Raw genomic sequence first — 17,002 nt, 5'->3', positions numbered from 1 at the left:
GGTTTACATGAAAACGGAGAATGCCGACAACTGGAATTCTAGACTAGAAAAGGAGAAAATCTGAGAGACCTATTCCGCACAACTCCAAAAGTCCTGAAACTTCACGGAGAATTATTTTGGAATATACAAAAAATTGGGCGAAGAAAGCACCTAAGGGGACCCAGCAGCTAGCCACAAGGGTGGGGGCACGCCCTACCCCCCTAGGCGCGCCCACTGCCTTGCCGTCCACCTGGCAAGCCCCCGGTGCCCGTCTTTTGCTATATGAAGGTTTTTACATGAAAAAGTCAAGAGGAAGCTTTCGGGATGAAGCGCCGCCATCTCGAGGTGGAACTTGGGCAAAACCAATCTAGGGATCTGGCGGAGCTGTTGTGCAGGGGAAACTTCCCTCCCTAAGGGGGAAATCATCGCCATCATCATCACCAACGATCTTCTCATCGAGAGGGGGGTCAATCTCCATCAACATCTTCAAGAGCACCCTCTCCTCTCAAACCCTAGTTCATCTCTTGTATTCGATCTTTGTCTCAAAACCTCAGATTGGTACCTGTGGGTTGCTGATGACCCACAAGTATAGGGGATCTATCGTAGTCCTTTCGATAAGTAAGAGTGTCGAACCCAACGAGGAGCAGAAGGAAATGACAAGCGGTTTCCAGGAAGGTATTCTCTACAATTACTAAAATAAGTGGTAACAGATAGTTTTGTGATAGGATAATTTGTAACAAGCAACAAGTAACAAAAGTAAATAAAGTGCAGCAAGGTGGCCCAATCCTTTTTGTAGCAAAGGACAAGTCTGGACAAACTCTTATATAGAGAAAAGCGCTCCCGAGGACACAGGGGAATATCGTCAAGCTAGTTTTCATCACGTTCATATGATTCGCATTCGGTACTTTGATAATTTGGTATGTGGGTGGACCGGTGCTTGGGTACTGTCCTTACTTGGACAAGCATCCCACTTATGATTAACCTCTATTGCAAGAATCCGCAACTACAACAAAAGTATTAAGGTAAACCTAACCATAGCATGAAACATATGGATCCAAATCAGCCCCTTACGAAGCAACGCATAAACTAGGGTTTAAGCTTCTGTCACTCTAGCAACCCATCATCTACTTATTACTTCCCAATGCCTTCCTCTAGGCCCAAATAATGGTGAAGTGTCATGTAGTCGATGTTCACATAACACCACTAGAGGAGAGACAACATACATCTCATCAAAATATCGAACGAATTCCAAATTCATATCACTACTAATAGCAAGACTTCTCCCATGTCCTCAGGAACAAACGTAACTACTCACAAAGCATATTCATGTTCATAATCAGAGGGGTATTAATATGCATATAGGATCTGAACATATGATATTCCACCAAATAAACCAACTAGCATCAACTACAAGGAGTAATTAACACTACTAGCAACCTACTAGTACCAATCCCGGACTTGGTGACAAGAATTGTTGCAAGAGATGAACTAGGGTTTTGAGAGGAGATGGTGCTGGTGAAGATGTAGATGGAGATTGCCCTCTCCCGATGAGAGGAGCGTTGGTGATGACGATGGAGATGATTTCCCCCTCCCTAAGGGAAGTTTCCCCGATAGAATAGCTCTGCCGGAGCCCTAGATTGGATCCGCCTCATGGCGGCGGAGTTTCGTCTGAGGAGATGGCTTATGATTTTTTCCTCATTGAAAGACTCCATATAGCAGAAGATGGCCATTGGAGGGCCACCAGGGGGCCCACGAGGTAGGGGGCGTGCCCCCACCCTCGTGGGCAGGGTGTGGCCCCCCTGGTGAACTTCTTGCGCTCAGTATTTTTTATATATTCTGAAAACGTGTTCCGTGAAGCTTCAGGACTTTTGGAGCTGTGCAGAATAGGTCTATAATATTTGCTCCTTTTCCAGCCCAGAATCCCAGCTGCCGGCATTCTCCCTCTTTATGTAAACCTTGTAAAATAAGAGAGAATAGGCATAAGTATTGTGACATAATGTGTAATAACAGCCCATAATGCAGTAAATATCGATATAAAAGCATGATGCAAAATGGACGTATCAACTCCCCCAAGCTTAGACCTCGCTTGTCCTCCAGCGAAAGCCGAAATCGAAAAATATGTCCACATGTTTGGAGATAGAGGTGTCGATAAAAGTAAAATACGGACATGAGGGCATCATGATCATTCTTAGAATAGCAACTTACATAATTCTTGCGATATGATTTCTTATGATGGAGTATTAATTCAATCACAATTTCAAGTATGAATTGTAAACTTCATGGAAAACTAACAAACTATAATCTCAGTCATTGGAGCAATTGCAATTTATCATAACATGGGAAAGAGTCAATATATAAGAGCTTTTCAGCAAGTCCACATACTCAACTATCATATAGTCTTTCACAATTGCTGACACTCACGCGATACTTATGGGTATGGAGTTTTAATCGGACACGAAGAAAGATAGGGGCTTATAGTTTTGCCTCCCAACGTTTTACCTTAAGGGTAATGTTAACAATAATAGTTCATGAAAACTCACATCCAATTAGCCATATATAGCAGGGTCTTTCCAACATACTGTGCTTGCCAAAGGATAAAATGTAAAAAGGAAGGGTGAAGATCACCATGAATCTTATGCAAGGTAGGAGATAAAAGTAAAAGATAGGCCCTTCGCAGAGGGAAGCAGAGGCTATCATGCGCTTTTATGGTTGGATGCACAAAATCTTAATGCAAAAGAACGTCACTTTATATTGCCACATGTGATATGGACATTTATTATGCAGTCTGTCGCTTTTATTCCTTCCATATCACACGATCGTATAAAGCTTATTTTCTCCCACACTAATAAGTCATACATATTTAGAGAGCAATTTTTATTGCTTGCACCGATGACAACTTACTTGGAGGATCTTACTCAATCCATAGGTAGGTATGGTGGACTCTCATGGCAAAACTGGTTTAAGGGTATTTGGAAGCACAAGTAGTATCTCTACTTGGTGCGATGAATTTGGCTAGCATGAGGGGGAAAGGCAAGCTCAACCATGTTGGATGATCCATGACAATATAATTTATCTCAGATGTAAGAAAACATAACCCATTACGTTGTCTTCCTTGTCCAACGTCAACTCTTTCGCATGTCATATTTTAATGAGTGCTCACAATCATAAAAGATGTCCAGGATAGTATATTTATATGTGAAGACCTCTCTTTCTTTATTACTTCCTATTAATTACAACGATGACCAAAACTATGTTTGTCAACTCTCAACAACTTTTATTCATCATACTTTTTCTATGTGAGCTCATTACTCTCCATAAGATCCATATGATCTCTTTGTTTCCTTTTTTATTCTTTCTCTTTTCTTTTATTCACTTAGGATCATGGAAAAATAATCAAGCCCTTGACTCAACACTAATCTTTATTATATATAGCTCACAGACTCGATTACATAGAGGGATCATAAAGCAGAACTCAAAACTAGATCATGCCATAAACTTTATTCTACTAGATCAAGATATTACCAAACTGATCGAACTAAGAAAAACGGTAAAGATAAAAGTGATGGTGAAACGATACCGGGGCACTCCCCCAAGCTTGGCAGTTGCCAAGGAGAGTGCCCATACCAGATACTCAATTGTTCTTTGTTGGTGAAGAAGGTGATGGTTTTGTTGATGGCGTAGGCTTGTCGTCCTTCTTCCAAGGCATAGGCTCACCATCATAGAAGGATGATCGAGTCTCCTGAAACCTCAAATCTGCAGCCAAACTCATCCTCTTGAATCTATATTCATACTCACAGTTTTGATTTTGTAGGTCATAGATCTGGGCTTGGAGGTGCTCGATTTTCTCATGAAGCTTGAAGATGGCCTCCCCAATGTCCTTGACGTCCAGCTTGTGGTTGTTGGTGAACTCCGTGATCATAATGTCATTGGAATCGAGTCCACGCTCCACCATCTCCTGACACTTGAAAACATCTTGCTGCAATGCCTCGAGCCTTGCCTCCGTGCTTCCGGTCTTCCTTGGTCCCTCAACTTCACAGATGTGCAACAACCCCTCACGCATCTCAATGGTTTGAGGGTGTTGCAGCACCTCCGCGAGGTAGGGGTTGATGACCTTCTCGAAGAACTGGTCCTTGGGGGCACTTGAAGACGACATGGCGTCCTGGATCTGTCAGAAAAACAGCTCGAAACACAAACAGAGGATAATTGCGTGATACAAGAGTCAAAAACCCCCGAAAGATTATATAATGAATTTTTACCAACCAAAATACGTGTCGTGTACGAAAACGGAGTCCGAAGAGCGCACGTGGTAGGGGGAGCGCCCAGTAGGGTAGGGCGCGCCCTCCACCCTTGTGGAGGCCTCATGTCCTTCCCGGACTGCTTCTTATTTTTCTATTTTTTAAATATTCCAAAATGGAGAAATATTGCCTTCAAAACTGTTTTGGAGTTGGTTTACTTACCGTACCACATACCTATTCCTTTTCGGAGTCTGAAACGTTCCGGAAAGTGTCCCATATGTATTCCTCCGGGGTTACGGTTTCAATAACATTGGTTTCAACATTTATGGGATTACCTGAGATATAATGTTTGATTCTTTGACCGTTCACCACCTTCGGATTTGTGCCATCGAAGTTGTTGATTTTTTTGGCACCGGAACGATAGACCTCCTCGATAACGTAAGGACCTTCCCATTTAGAGAGAAGTTTTCCTGCAAAAAATCTTAAACGGGAGTTGTATAGAAATACATAATCACCTACATTAAACTCACGCTTTTGTATCCTTTTATCATGCCATCATTTAACCTTTTCTTTGAACAACTTGGCTTTTTCGTAGGCTTGGGTTCTCCATTCATTGAGTGAGCTAATATCAAATAACCTCTTCTCACCGGAAAGTTTAAAATCATAATTGAGCTCTTTAATAGCCCAATATTCTTTGCGTTCTAGTTCGAGAGGTAAGTGACATGCTTTTCCATAAACCATTTTATACGAAGACATACCCATAGGATTTTTATATACAGTTCTATAGGCCCATAATGCATCATCAAGTTTCTTGGACCAATTCTTTCTAGACCTATTGACAGTCTTTTGCAAAATTAATTTGAGCTCTCTATTACTCAATTCTACTTGACCACTAGACTGAGGGTGATAAGGGGATGCAATTCTATGACTAACATCATACTTAGCAAGCATTTTACGGAAATCACCATGAATAAAATGTGAACCACCATCAGTCATTAAATATCTAGGGACACGAAATCTTGGAAAAAATAACTTCTTTAAGCATTTTAATAGAAGTGTTATGATTAGCACTACTAGTTGGAATAGCTTCTACCCACTTAGTAACGTAATCAACAGCAACTAAAATATGTGTATATCCATTAGAGGCAGGAAAAGGTCCCATATAGTCAAAGCCCCAAACTTCAAATGGTGTAATAACGAGTGAATAGTTCATAGGCATTTCCTGGCGTAGACTAATATTACCAATTCTTTGACATTCATCACAAGATAAGACAAACTTACGGGCATCCTTGAAGAGAGTAGGCCAATAAAAACCAGATTGCAATACCTTATGTGCAGTTCTATCTCCAGCATGGTATCCTCCATAAGCTCCGGAGTGACACTTGCGTAGGATCTGTACCTGTTCAAGCTCAGGTACACAACGTCTAATAACACCATCTACTCCTTCTTTATAAAGATGTGGGTCATCCCAAAAGTAATGCCTCAAATCATAGAAGAACGTTTTCTTTTGCTGGTATGTGAAACTAGGTGGTATGAATTTGGCAACAATTTAATTAGCATAATCAACATACCATGGAGCAGTATGAGAAGCATTTATGACATTTAATTGCTCATCAGGAAAGCTATCATCAATAGGTAGTGGGTCATCAAGCACATTTTCTAACCTAGACAAGTTGTCTGCAACGGGGTCCTCAACTCCTTTTCTATCAACAATATGTAAGTCAAATTCTTGTAGCAAGAGAACCCATCTAATAAGTCTAGGTTTAGCATCTTTCTTTTCCATAAGATATTTAATAGCAGCATGATCAGTGTGAATAGTTACTTTAGAATCAACAATATAAGGTCTGAACTTATCACAAGCAAATACAACTGCTAAGAATTCTTTTTGAGTAGTTGCATAATTTCTTTGAGCATTGTCTAGGGTTTTACTAGAATATTGAATAATGTTTAATTTCTTATCAACTCTTTGCCCTAGAACAGCACCTACAGCATAATCACAAGCATCACACATAATTATAAAGGGTAAATTCAAATCAGGTGGCTGAACAATAGGTTCAGAGATCAATGCTTTCTTAAGTATTTCAAATGCTTCTACACAATCATCGTCAAATACAAATGGTATATCTTTTTGTAATAAATTAGTCAAAGGCCGTGAAATTTTTGCGAAGTCCTTAATGAACCTCCTATAAAATCTGGCGTGGCCAAGGAAACTTCTTATACCTTTGATGTCCTTGGGGCATGGCATCTTTTCAATAGCATCAACCTTGGCTTTATCAACTTCAATACCTCTTTCAGAAACTTTATGCCCCAAGACAATACCTTCATGAACCATAAAGTGGCACTTTTCCCAATTCAAGACAAGATTAGTTTCTTCACATCTCTGCAAAACTCGATCAAGGTTGCTCAAGAAATCATCAAAAGAAGATCCATAGACGGAGAAATCAGCCATGAAAACCTCACAAATCTTTTCACAGAAGTCAGAGAATATAGCCATCATGCATCTTTGAAAGGTAGCAGGTGCATTACATAAACCAAAAGGCATACATCTATAGGAAAAAGTACCAAAAGGGCAAGTAAAAGTAGTCTTTGATTGATCCTTGGCTGACACGGGTATTTGAGAGAAACCAGAATAACCATCTAGAAAGCAAAAATGTGTATGTTTGGATAATCTTTCTAGCATTTGATCGATAAAAGGTAAGGGGTAATGATCCTTTTTAGTGGCCTTATTTAATTTGCGGAAATCAATTACCATCCTATAACCTGTAATAATTCTTTGAGGAATCAATTCATCTTTATCATTTGGAACGACAGTAATACCTCCCTTCTTAGGGACACAATGGACAGGACTTACACACTGACTATCAGCAACGGGATAGATTATACCTGCCTCAAGGAGCTTTAGTATTTCCTTTCTTACCACTTCTTTCATTTTAGGATTCAACCGTCATTGATGATCACGAACTGGTTTAGCATCTTCTTCCAAATTTATTTTATGTTGACATAGAGTGGGACTAATGCCCTTAAGATCATCAAGAGTATACCCAATAGCAGCACAATGCTTCTTCAAAGTTTTCAATAATCTCTCTTCCTCATGCTCTGAAAGGTTAGCACTAATAATAACAGGATATATCTTTTTCTCATCAAGATAAGCATATTTAAGAGTATCAGGCAACAGTTTAAGCTCAAACACGGGATCGCCCTTGGGCGGAGGAGGATCCCCTAGGATTTCAACAGGCAAATTGTGTTTCAGAATAGGTTCCTGTTTAAAGAATACTTCATCTATTTCCCTTCTTTCATTCATAAACATATCATTTTCATGGTCTAGCAAATGTTGTTCTAAAGGATCACTAGGAGGTACGGTAATAGAAGCAAGACCAATAATTTCATCCTTACTAGGTAATTCTTCTTCACGATGTTGTCTACTAAATTTAGAGAAATTAAATTCCTGAGACATTTCATCTAAACCGATAGTAACGACATCCTTTTTGCAATCTATATTAGCATTAATAGTGTTCAAGAAGGGTCTACCAAATATAATGGGACAAAAGCTATCTTGTGGGGAACCAAGAACAAGAAAATCAGCAGGATATTTAGTTTTCCAACACAAGACATCAACATCTCTAACAATTCCCATTGGTGAAATAGTATCTCTATTGGCAAGTTTAATTGTGACATCAATATCTTCTATCTCAGCATGTGCAATATCATGCATGATTTCTTTGTATAAGTCAAAAGGTATGGCACTAGCACTAGCACCCATATCACATAAGCCGTGATAACAGTGATCTCCTATTTTAACAGAAATAACATGCATGCCTACCACAGGTCTGTTTTTATCTTTTGCACAAGGTTTAGCAATTCTAGCAGTATCATCAAGGAAATGAATAACATGCCCATCAATATTATCAGACAAGAGATCTTTAACAATAGCAATATCAGGTTCAACTTTAATTTGCTCAGGAGGTGTATATGTTTTAATATTGCTTTTACGAACCACAGTTGAAGCTTTAGCATGATCCTTTATCCTAACAGGAAAAGGTGGTTTCTCAACATAAGCGGTAGGAACAATAGGATCATTATAAGTGACAGTCTTTTCTTCAACTTTAATTGGTGCATCTACTTTTACTTCGATGGGAGGATGATATTTAAACCACTTCTCCCTAGGGAGATCAACATGAGTAGCAAAAGATTCACAGAAAGAAGCTACTATTTCAGAGTCAAGTCCATATTTAGTGCTAAATTTACGGAAAACATCAGTATCCATAAAACATTTAACACAATCAAACTTAGGTGTCATACCTGACTCCTTACCTTCGTCGACGTCCCAATCTTCAGAGTTGCATTTAATTCTTTCCAATAAATCCAATTTGAATTCAATAGTCTTCATCATAAAAGAGCCAGCGCAAGAAGTATCGAGCATGGTGCGATTGCTATCAGAAAGCCAAGCATAAAATTTTTGAATAATCATTTCTCTTGAGAGCTCATGATTGGGGCATGAATATAACATTGATTTAAGCCTCCCCCAAGCTTGAGCGATGCTTTCTCCTTCGCGAGGCCAAAAATTATATATATAATTGCGATCACGATGAACAAGATGCATAGGATAAAACTCCTGATGAAATTCCAATTTCAATCGTTTGTAGTTCCATGACCCCGTATAATCACATAGGCTATACCGTGTCAATGCATCTTCCTTCAAAGATAAAGGGAAGACCTTCTTCTTAGTAACATCTCCGGGTACACCTGCAAGCTTAAATAATCCACAAACTTCATCCACATATATTAGGTGCTCATTAGGATGCTTTGTTCCATCTCCTGCAAAAGGATTAGCTAGCAGTTATTCTATCATACCCGAAGGAATTTCAAAGAAGACATTTTCATTTTCAGTAGGTTCAGTAGGTTGAGAAGCAACTCTTTGCTCTACTGGTCGGGGTGAAGATGCCCCGAACAAGCCCCTCAGAGGATTACTTTCCATAGTAACAAGTGACAGTAAATTTCAGCACACTATATAAGTTTTTCATTACCAAATTCCACCTACCAAAGGCGCTTCACTCCCCAGCAACGGCGCCATAAAATAGTCTTGATGACCCACAAGTATAGGGGAACTATCATAGTCCTTTCGATAACTAAGAGTGTCGAACCCAACGAGCAGAAGGAAATGATAAGCGGTTTCCAGCAAGGTATTCTCTGCAAGTACTGAAATAAGTGGTAACAGATAGTTTTGTGATAGGATAATTTGTAACGAGCAACAATTAACAAAAGTAAATAAAGTGCAGCAAGGTGGCCCAATCCTTTTTGTAGCAAAGGACAAGCCTGAACAAACTCTTATATAGAGAAAAGCGCTCCCGAGGACACATGGGAATATCGTCAAGCTAGTTTTCATCACGTTCATATGATTTGTGTTCGGTACTTTGATAATTTGGTATGTGGGTGGACCGGTGCTTGGGTAATGTCCTTACTTGGACAAGCATCCCACTTATGATTAACCTGTATTGCAAGCATCCACAACTACAACAAAAGTATCAAGGTAAACATAATCATAGCATCAAACATATGGATCCAAATCAGCCCCTTACGAAGCAACGCATAAACTAGGGTTTAAGCTTCTGTCACTCTAGCAACCCATCATATACTTATTACTTCCCAATGCCTTCCTCTAGGCCCAAATAATAGTGAAGTGTCATCTAGTCGACGTTCACATAACACCACTAGAGGAGAGACAACATACATCTCATCAAAATATCGAACGAATACCAAATTCACATGACTACTAATAGCAAGACTTCTCCCATATCCTCAGGAACAAACGTAACTACTCACAAAGCATATTCATGTTCATAATCAGAGGGGTATTAATATGCATATAGGATCTGAACATATGATCTTCCACCAAATAAACCAACTAGCATCAACTACAAGGAGTAATTAACACTACTAGCAACCTACTAGTACCAATCCCGGACCTGGAGACAAGAATTGGATACAAGAGATGAACTAGGGTTTTGAGAGGAGATGGTGTTGGTGAAGATGTTGATGGAGATTGCCCTCTCCCGATGAGAGGAGCATTGGTGATGACGATGGCGATGATTTCCCCCTCCCGTAGGGAAGTTTCCCCGGCAGAACAGCTCTGTCGGAGCCCTAGATTGGATCCGCCTCATGGCGGCGGAGTTTCGTCCGAGGAGATGGCTTATGATTTTTCCTCATCGAAAGAATCAATATAGCAGAAGATGGCCATCAAAGGGCCACCGGGGGGCCCACGAGGTAGGGGGCGCGCCCAGGGGGTAGGGCGCGCGCCTCACCCTCATGGGCAGGGTGTGGCCCCCCTGGTGAACTTCTTGCGCTCAGTATTTTTTATATATTCTGAAAACGTGTTCCGTGAAGCTTCAGGACTTTTGGAGCTATGCAGAATAGGTCTATAATATTTGCTCCTTTTCCAGCCCAGAATCCCAGCTGCCGGCATTCTCCCTCTTTATGTAAACCTTGTAAAATAAGAGAGAATAGGCATAAGTATTGTGACATAATGTGTAATAACAGCCCATAATGCAGTAAATATCGATATAAAAGCATGATGCAAAATGGACGTATGAACTCCCCCAAGCTTAGACCTCGCTTGTCCTCAAGAGAAAGCCGAAATCGAAAAATATGTCCACATGTTTGGAGATAGAGGTGTCGATAAAAGTAAAATACCGACATGAGGGCATCATGATCATTTTTAGAACAGCAACTTACATAATTCTTGTCATATGATTTCTTATGCTAGAGTATTAATTCAATCACAATTTCAAGTATGAATCGTAAACTTCATGGAAAACTAACAAACTATAATCTCAGTCATTGGAGCAATTGCAATTTATCATAACATAGGAAAGAGTCAATATATAAGAGCTTTTCAGCAAGTCCACATACTCAACTATCATATAGTCTTTCACAATTTCTGACACTCGCGCAATACTTATGGGTATGGAGTTTGCAAGCTTTTGCTAGCTTTTACCGATTACGCTACTTTGCAAGCTTTTGCTAGTCACCACAAGTATCACAAAAATACATGGTAAGCACCTCTGTAAAGATGGCATGGCATATGACAAAACACATGTAGAGCTCAGGAGCATAGCATGCACACATTAATCATGGCAAAAATGACAAAATGCCATTTGCTGAAACAGATCTGACAAGTTATCACATAGCCCTCTTCCAACAACATTTCGGGCATCAAGATGAGCTCAAATGAAGATCCGGGGGAATTTCGGGGAAGACCTAGTTTTATAGGTAGGAGGAGCTAGGAGGCTCCAAATTGAGCACAGTTTTCGGCCACGCGATCGTGATCGAACGCTCTAGATGATGGAAGGGTTTTTGGTGGGTTTTGGGCCAAATTTGAAGGGTGTTGGGCTGCAACACCAACGAGGCCTTCTCGGTCCCTCGGTTAACCATTGGAGTATCAAACGAAGTCCAAATGGCATGAAACTTGACAGGCGGTCTACAGGTAGTAAACCAAGGCCGCATGGCAAGTCTCGGTCCAATCCGGAAATGTTTAACCCCCACACACGAAAAGAGGTAGAAAGGACCACCGGAGGAGATAGGAGCGCCGGAATGCAAAACGGTCAACGGGGAGAATGCTTGGATGCATGAGACAAACACGTATGCAAATGCAATGCACATGATGACATGATATGAGATGCATGGCAAAGGCAAAAACACACGGAGAAAAAAAACCAATACCGAGGAAAATAAAATAACTTAGGCCGGAAACGGCAAGAGTTGGAGTACAGATAAGGTAAATTACATCCGGGGTGTTACACATGGTGTCCTCCACAAGCTTCGGAGTGACACTTGCGTAGGATCTGTTCCTGTTCATGCTCAGGTACACAACGTCTAATAACACCATCTACTCCTTCTTTATAAAGATGTGGGTCATCCCAAAAGAATGCCTCAAATCATAGAAGAACTTTTTCTTTTGCTGGTATGTGAAACTAGGTGGTATGAATTTGGCAACAATGTAATTAGCATAATCAGCATACCATGGAGCAGTATGAGAAGCATTTATGACATTCAGTTGCTCATCAGGAAAGCTATCATCAATAGGTTGTGGGTCATCAAGCACATTTTCTAACCTAGACAAGTTGTCTGCAACGGGGTTCTCAGCTCCCTTTGTATCAACAATATGTAAGTCAAATTCTTGTAGCAAGAGAACCCATCTAATAAGTCTAGGTTTAGCATCTTTCTTTTCCAGAAGATATTTAATAGCAGCATGATCAGTGTGAATAGTTACTTTAGAATCAACAATATAAGGTCTGAACTTATCACAAGCAAATACAACTGCTAAGAATTCTTTTTCAGTAGTAGCATAATTTCTTTGAGCATTGTCTAGGGTTTTACTACCATATTGAATAATGTTTAATTTCTTATCAACTCTTTGCCCTAGAACAGCACCTACAGCATAATCACTAGCATCAAACATAATTTCAAAGGGTAAATTCCAATCAGGTGGCTGAACAATAGGTGCAGAGATCAATGCTTTCTTAAGTATTTCAAATGCTTCTACACAATCATCATCAAAGACAAGTGGTATATCTTTTTGTAATAAAGTACTCAGAGACCGAGAAATTTTTGAGAAGTCCTTAATAAACCTCCTATAAAATTCAGCGTGACCAAGGAAACTTCTTATACCTTTGATGTCCTTGGGGCATGGCATCTTTTCAATAGCATCAACCTTGGCTTTATTAACTTCAATACCTCATTCAGAAACTTTATTCCCCAAGACAATACCTTCATTAACCATAAAGTGGCACTTTTCCCAATTCAAGACAAGATTAGTTTCTTCACATCTCCGCAAAACTCGATCAAGGTTGCTCAAGCAATCATCAAAAGAAGATCCATAGACAGAGAAATCGTCCATGAAAACCTCACAAATCTTTTCACAAAAGTCAGAGAATATAGCCATCATGCATCTTTGAAAGGTAGCAGGTGCATTACATAAACCAAAAGGCATACGTCTATAGGCAAAAGTACCAAAAGGGCAAGTAAAAGTAGTCTTTGACTGATCCTTGGCTGACACAGGTATTTGAGAGAAACCAGAATAACCATCTAGAAAGCAAAAATGTGTATGTTTGGATAATCTTTCTAGCATTTGATCGATAAAAGGTAAGGGTTAATGATCATTTTTAGTGCCCTTATTTAATTTGCGGAAATCAATTACCATCCTATAACCTATAATAATTCTTTGAGGATTCAATTCATCTTTATCATTAGGAACGACAATAATACCTCCCTTCTTAGGGACACAATGGACAGGACTTACCCACTGACTATCAGCAACGGGATAGATTATACCTTCCTCAAGGAGCTTTAGTATTTCCTTTCTTACCACTTCTTTCATTTTAGGATTCAGCCGTCATTGATGATCACGAACTAGTTTAGCATCTTCTTCCAAATTTATTTTATGTTGACATAGAGTGGGACTAATGCCCTTAAGATCATCAAGAGTATACCCAATAGCAGCACGGTGCTTCTTTAGAGTTTACAATAATCTCTCTTCCTCATGCTCTAAAAGGTTAGCACTAATAATAATAGGATATATCTTTTTCTCATCAAGATAAGCATATTTAAGAGTATCAGGCAACGGTTTAAGCTCAAACACGGGATCACCCTTGGGTGGAGGAGGATCCCCTAGGATTTCAATAGGCAAATTGTGTTTCAGAATAGGTTCCTGTTTAAAGAATACTTCATCTATTTCCCTTCTTTCATTCATAAACATATCATTTTCATGGTCTAGCAAACATTGTTCTAAAGGATCACTAGGAGGTATGGCAATAGAAGCAAGACCAATAATTTCATCCTTACTAGGTAATTCTTCTTCATGGTGTTGTCTACTAAATTTAGAGAAATTAAATTCATGAGACATATCATCTAAACCGATAGTAACAACATCCTTTTTGCAATCTATCTTAGCATTAACAGTGTTCAAGAAGGGTCTACCAAATATAATGGGACAAAAGCTATCTTGTGGGGAACCAAGAACAAGAAAATCAGCAGGATATTTAGTTTTCCCACACAAGACTTCAACATCTCTAACAATTCCCATTGGTGAAATAGTATCTCTATTGGCAAGTTTAATTGTGACATCAATATCTTCTATCTCAGCAGGTGCAATATCATGCATGATTTCTTTGTATAAGTCAAAAGGTATGGCACTAGCACTAGCACCCATATCACATAAGCCATGATAACACTGATCTCCTATTTTAACAGAAATAACAGGCATGCCTACCATAGGTCTGTTTTTATCTTTTGCACAAGGTTTAGCAATTCTAGCAGTCTCATCAAGGAAATGAATAACATGCCCATCAATATTATCAGACAAGAGATCTTTAACAATAGCAATATCAGGTTCAACTTTAATTTGCTCAGGAGGTGTATAAGTTTTAATATTGCTTTTACGAACCATAGTTGAAGCTTTAGCATGATCCTTTATCCTAACAGGAAAAGGTAGTTTCTCAACATAAGCGGTAGGAACAATAGGATCATTATAAGTGACAGTCTTTTCTTCAACTATAATTGGTGCAGCTACTTTTACTTCTATGGGAGGATGATATTTAAACCACTTCTCCCAAGGGAGATCAACATGAGTAGCCAAAGATTCACAGAAAGAAGCTACTATTTCAGAGTCAAGTCCATATTTAGTGCTAAATTTACGGAAAACATCGGTATCCATAAAAGATTTAACACAATCAAACTTAGGTGTCATACATGACTCCTTACCTTCGTCGAGGTTCCAATCTTTAGAGTTGCATTCAATTCTTTCCAATAAATCCCATTTGAATTCAATAGTCTTCATCATAAAAGAGCCAGCGCAAGAAGTATCGAGCATGGTGCGATTGCTATCAGAAAGCCGAGCATAAAAATTTTGAATAATCATTTCTATTGAGAGCTCATGATTGGGGCATGAATATAACATTGATTTAAGCCTCCCCCAAGCTTGAGCGATTCTTTCTCCTTCGCAAGGCCAAAAATTATATATATAATTGCGATCATGATGAACAAGATGCATAGGATAAAACTTCTGATGAAATTCCAATTTCAATCATTTGTAGTTCCATGACCCCGTATCATCACATAGCCTATACCGTGTCAATGCATCTTCCTTCAAAGATAAAGGGAAGACCTTCTTCTTAGTAACATCTCCGGGTACACCTGCAAACTTAAATAATCCACAAACTTCATCCACATATATTAGGTGCTCATCAGGATGCTTTGTTCCATCTCCTGCAAAAGGATTAGCTAGCAGTTTTTCTATCATACCCGAAGGAATTTCAAAGCAGATATTTTCATTTTCAGTAGGTTCAGTAGGTTGAGGAGCAACACTTTGCTCTACTGGTCGGGGTGAAGATACCCCGAACAAGCCCCTCAGAGGATTACTTTCCATAGTAACAAGTGACAGTAAATTTCAGCAGACTATATAAATTTTTCCTTACCAAATTCCACCTACCAAAGGCGCTTCACTCCCCGGCAACGACGCCAGAAAAGAGTCTTGATGACCCACAAGTATAGGGGATCTATCATAGTCCTTTCGATAAGTAAGAGTGTCGAACCCAACGAGGAGCAGAAGGAAATGATAAGCGGTTTCTGGCAAGGTATTCTCTGCAAGTACTGAAATAAGTGGTAACAGATAGTTTTGTGATAGGATAATTTGTAACGAGCAACAAGTAACAAAAGTAAATAAAGTGCAGCAAGGTGGCCCAATCCTTTTTGTAGCAAAGGACAAGCCTGGACAAACTCTTATATAGAGAAAAGCGCCACCGAGGACACATGGGAATATCGTCAAGCTAGTTTTCATCACGTTCATATGATTCGCGTTCGGTACTTTGATAATTTGGTATGTGGGTGGACCGGTGCTTGGGTATTGTCCTTACTTGGACAAGCAACCCACTTATGATTAACCTCTATTGCAAGCATCCGCAACTACATCAAAAGTATTAAGGTAAACCTAACCATAGCATGAAACATATGGATCCAAATCAGCCCTTATGAAGCAACGCATAAACTAGGGTTTAAGCTTCTGTCACTCTAGCAACCCATCATCTACTTATTACTTCCCAACGCCTTCCTCTAGGCCCAAATAATGCTGAAGTGTCATGTAGTCGACGTTCACATAACACCACTAGAGGAGAGACAACATACATCTCATCAAAATATCGAACGAATACCAAATTCACATGACTACTAATAGAAAGACTTCTCCCATGTCCTCAGGAACAAACGTAACTACTCACAAAGCATATTCATGTTCATAATCAGAGGGGTATTAATATGCATATAGGATCTGGACATATGATCTTCCACCAAATAAACCAACTAGCATCAACTACAAGGAGTAATTAACACTACTAGCAACGTACTAGTACCAATCCCGGACTTGAAGACAAGAATTGGATACAAGAGATGAACTGGGGTTTTGACAGGAGATGGTGCTGGTGAAGATGTTGATGCAGATTTCCCTCTCCCGATGAGAGGAGCGTTGGTGATGACGATGGCGATGATTTCCCCCTCCCGGAGGGAAGTTTCCCCGGCAGAACAGCTCTGCCGGAGCCCTAGATTGGATCCGCCAGGGTTCCGCCTCGTGGCGGCGGAGTTTCGTCCGAGGAGATGGCTTATAATTTTTTCCTCATTGAAAGACACCATATAACAGAAGATTGCCATCCGAGGGCCACCAAGGGGGCCACGAGGTAGGGGGGCGCGCCCCCCACCCCCGTGGGCAGGGTGTGGCCCCCTGGTGAACTTCTTGCGCTCAGTAT

Source organism: Triticum urartu, chromosome 4A, assembly GCF_056163025.1.
Source record: "Triticum urartu cultivar PI428250 chromosome 4A, HENAU_Tu73, whole genome shotgun sequence".
Lineage (NCBI taxonomy): Eukaryota > Viridiplantae > Streptophyta > Magnoliopsida > Poales > Poaceae > Triticum > Triticum urartu.
This window is presented reverse-complemented; position numbering follows the sequence as displayed.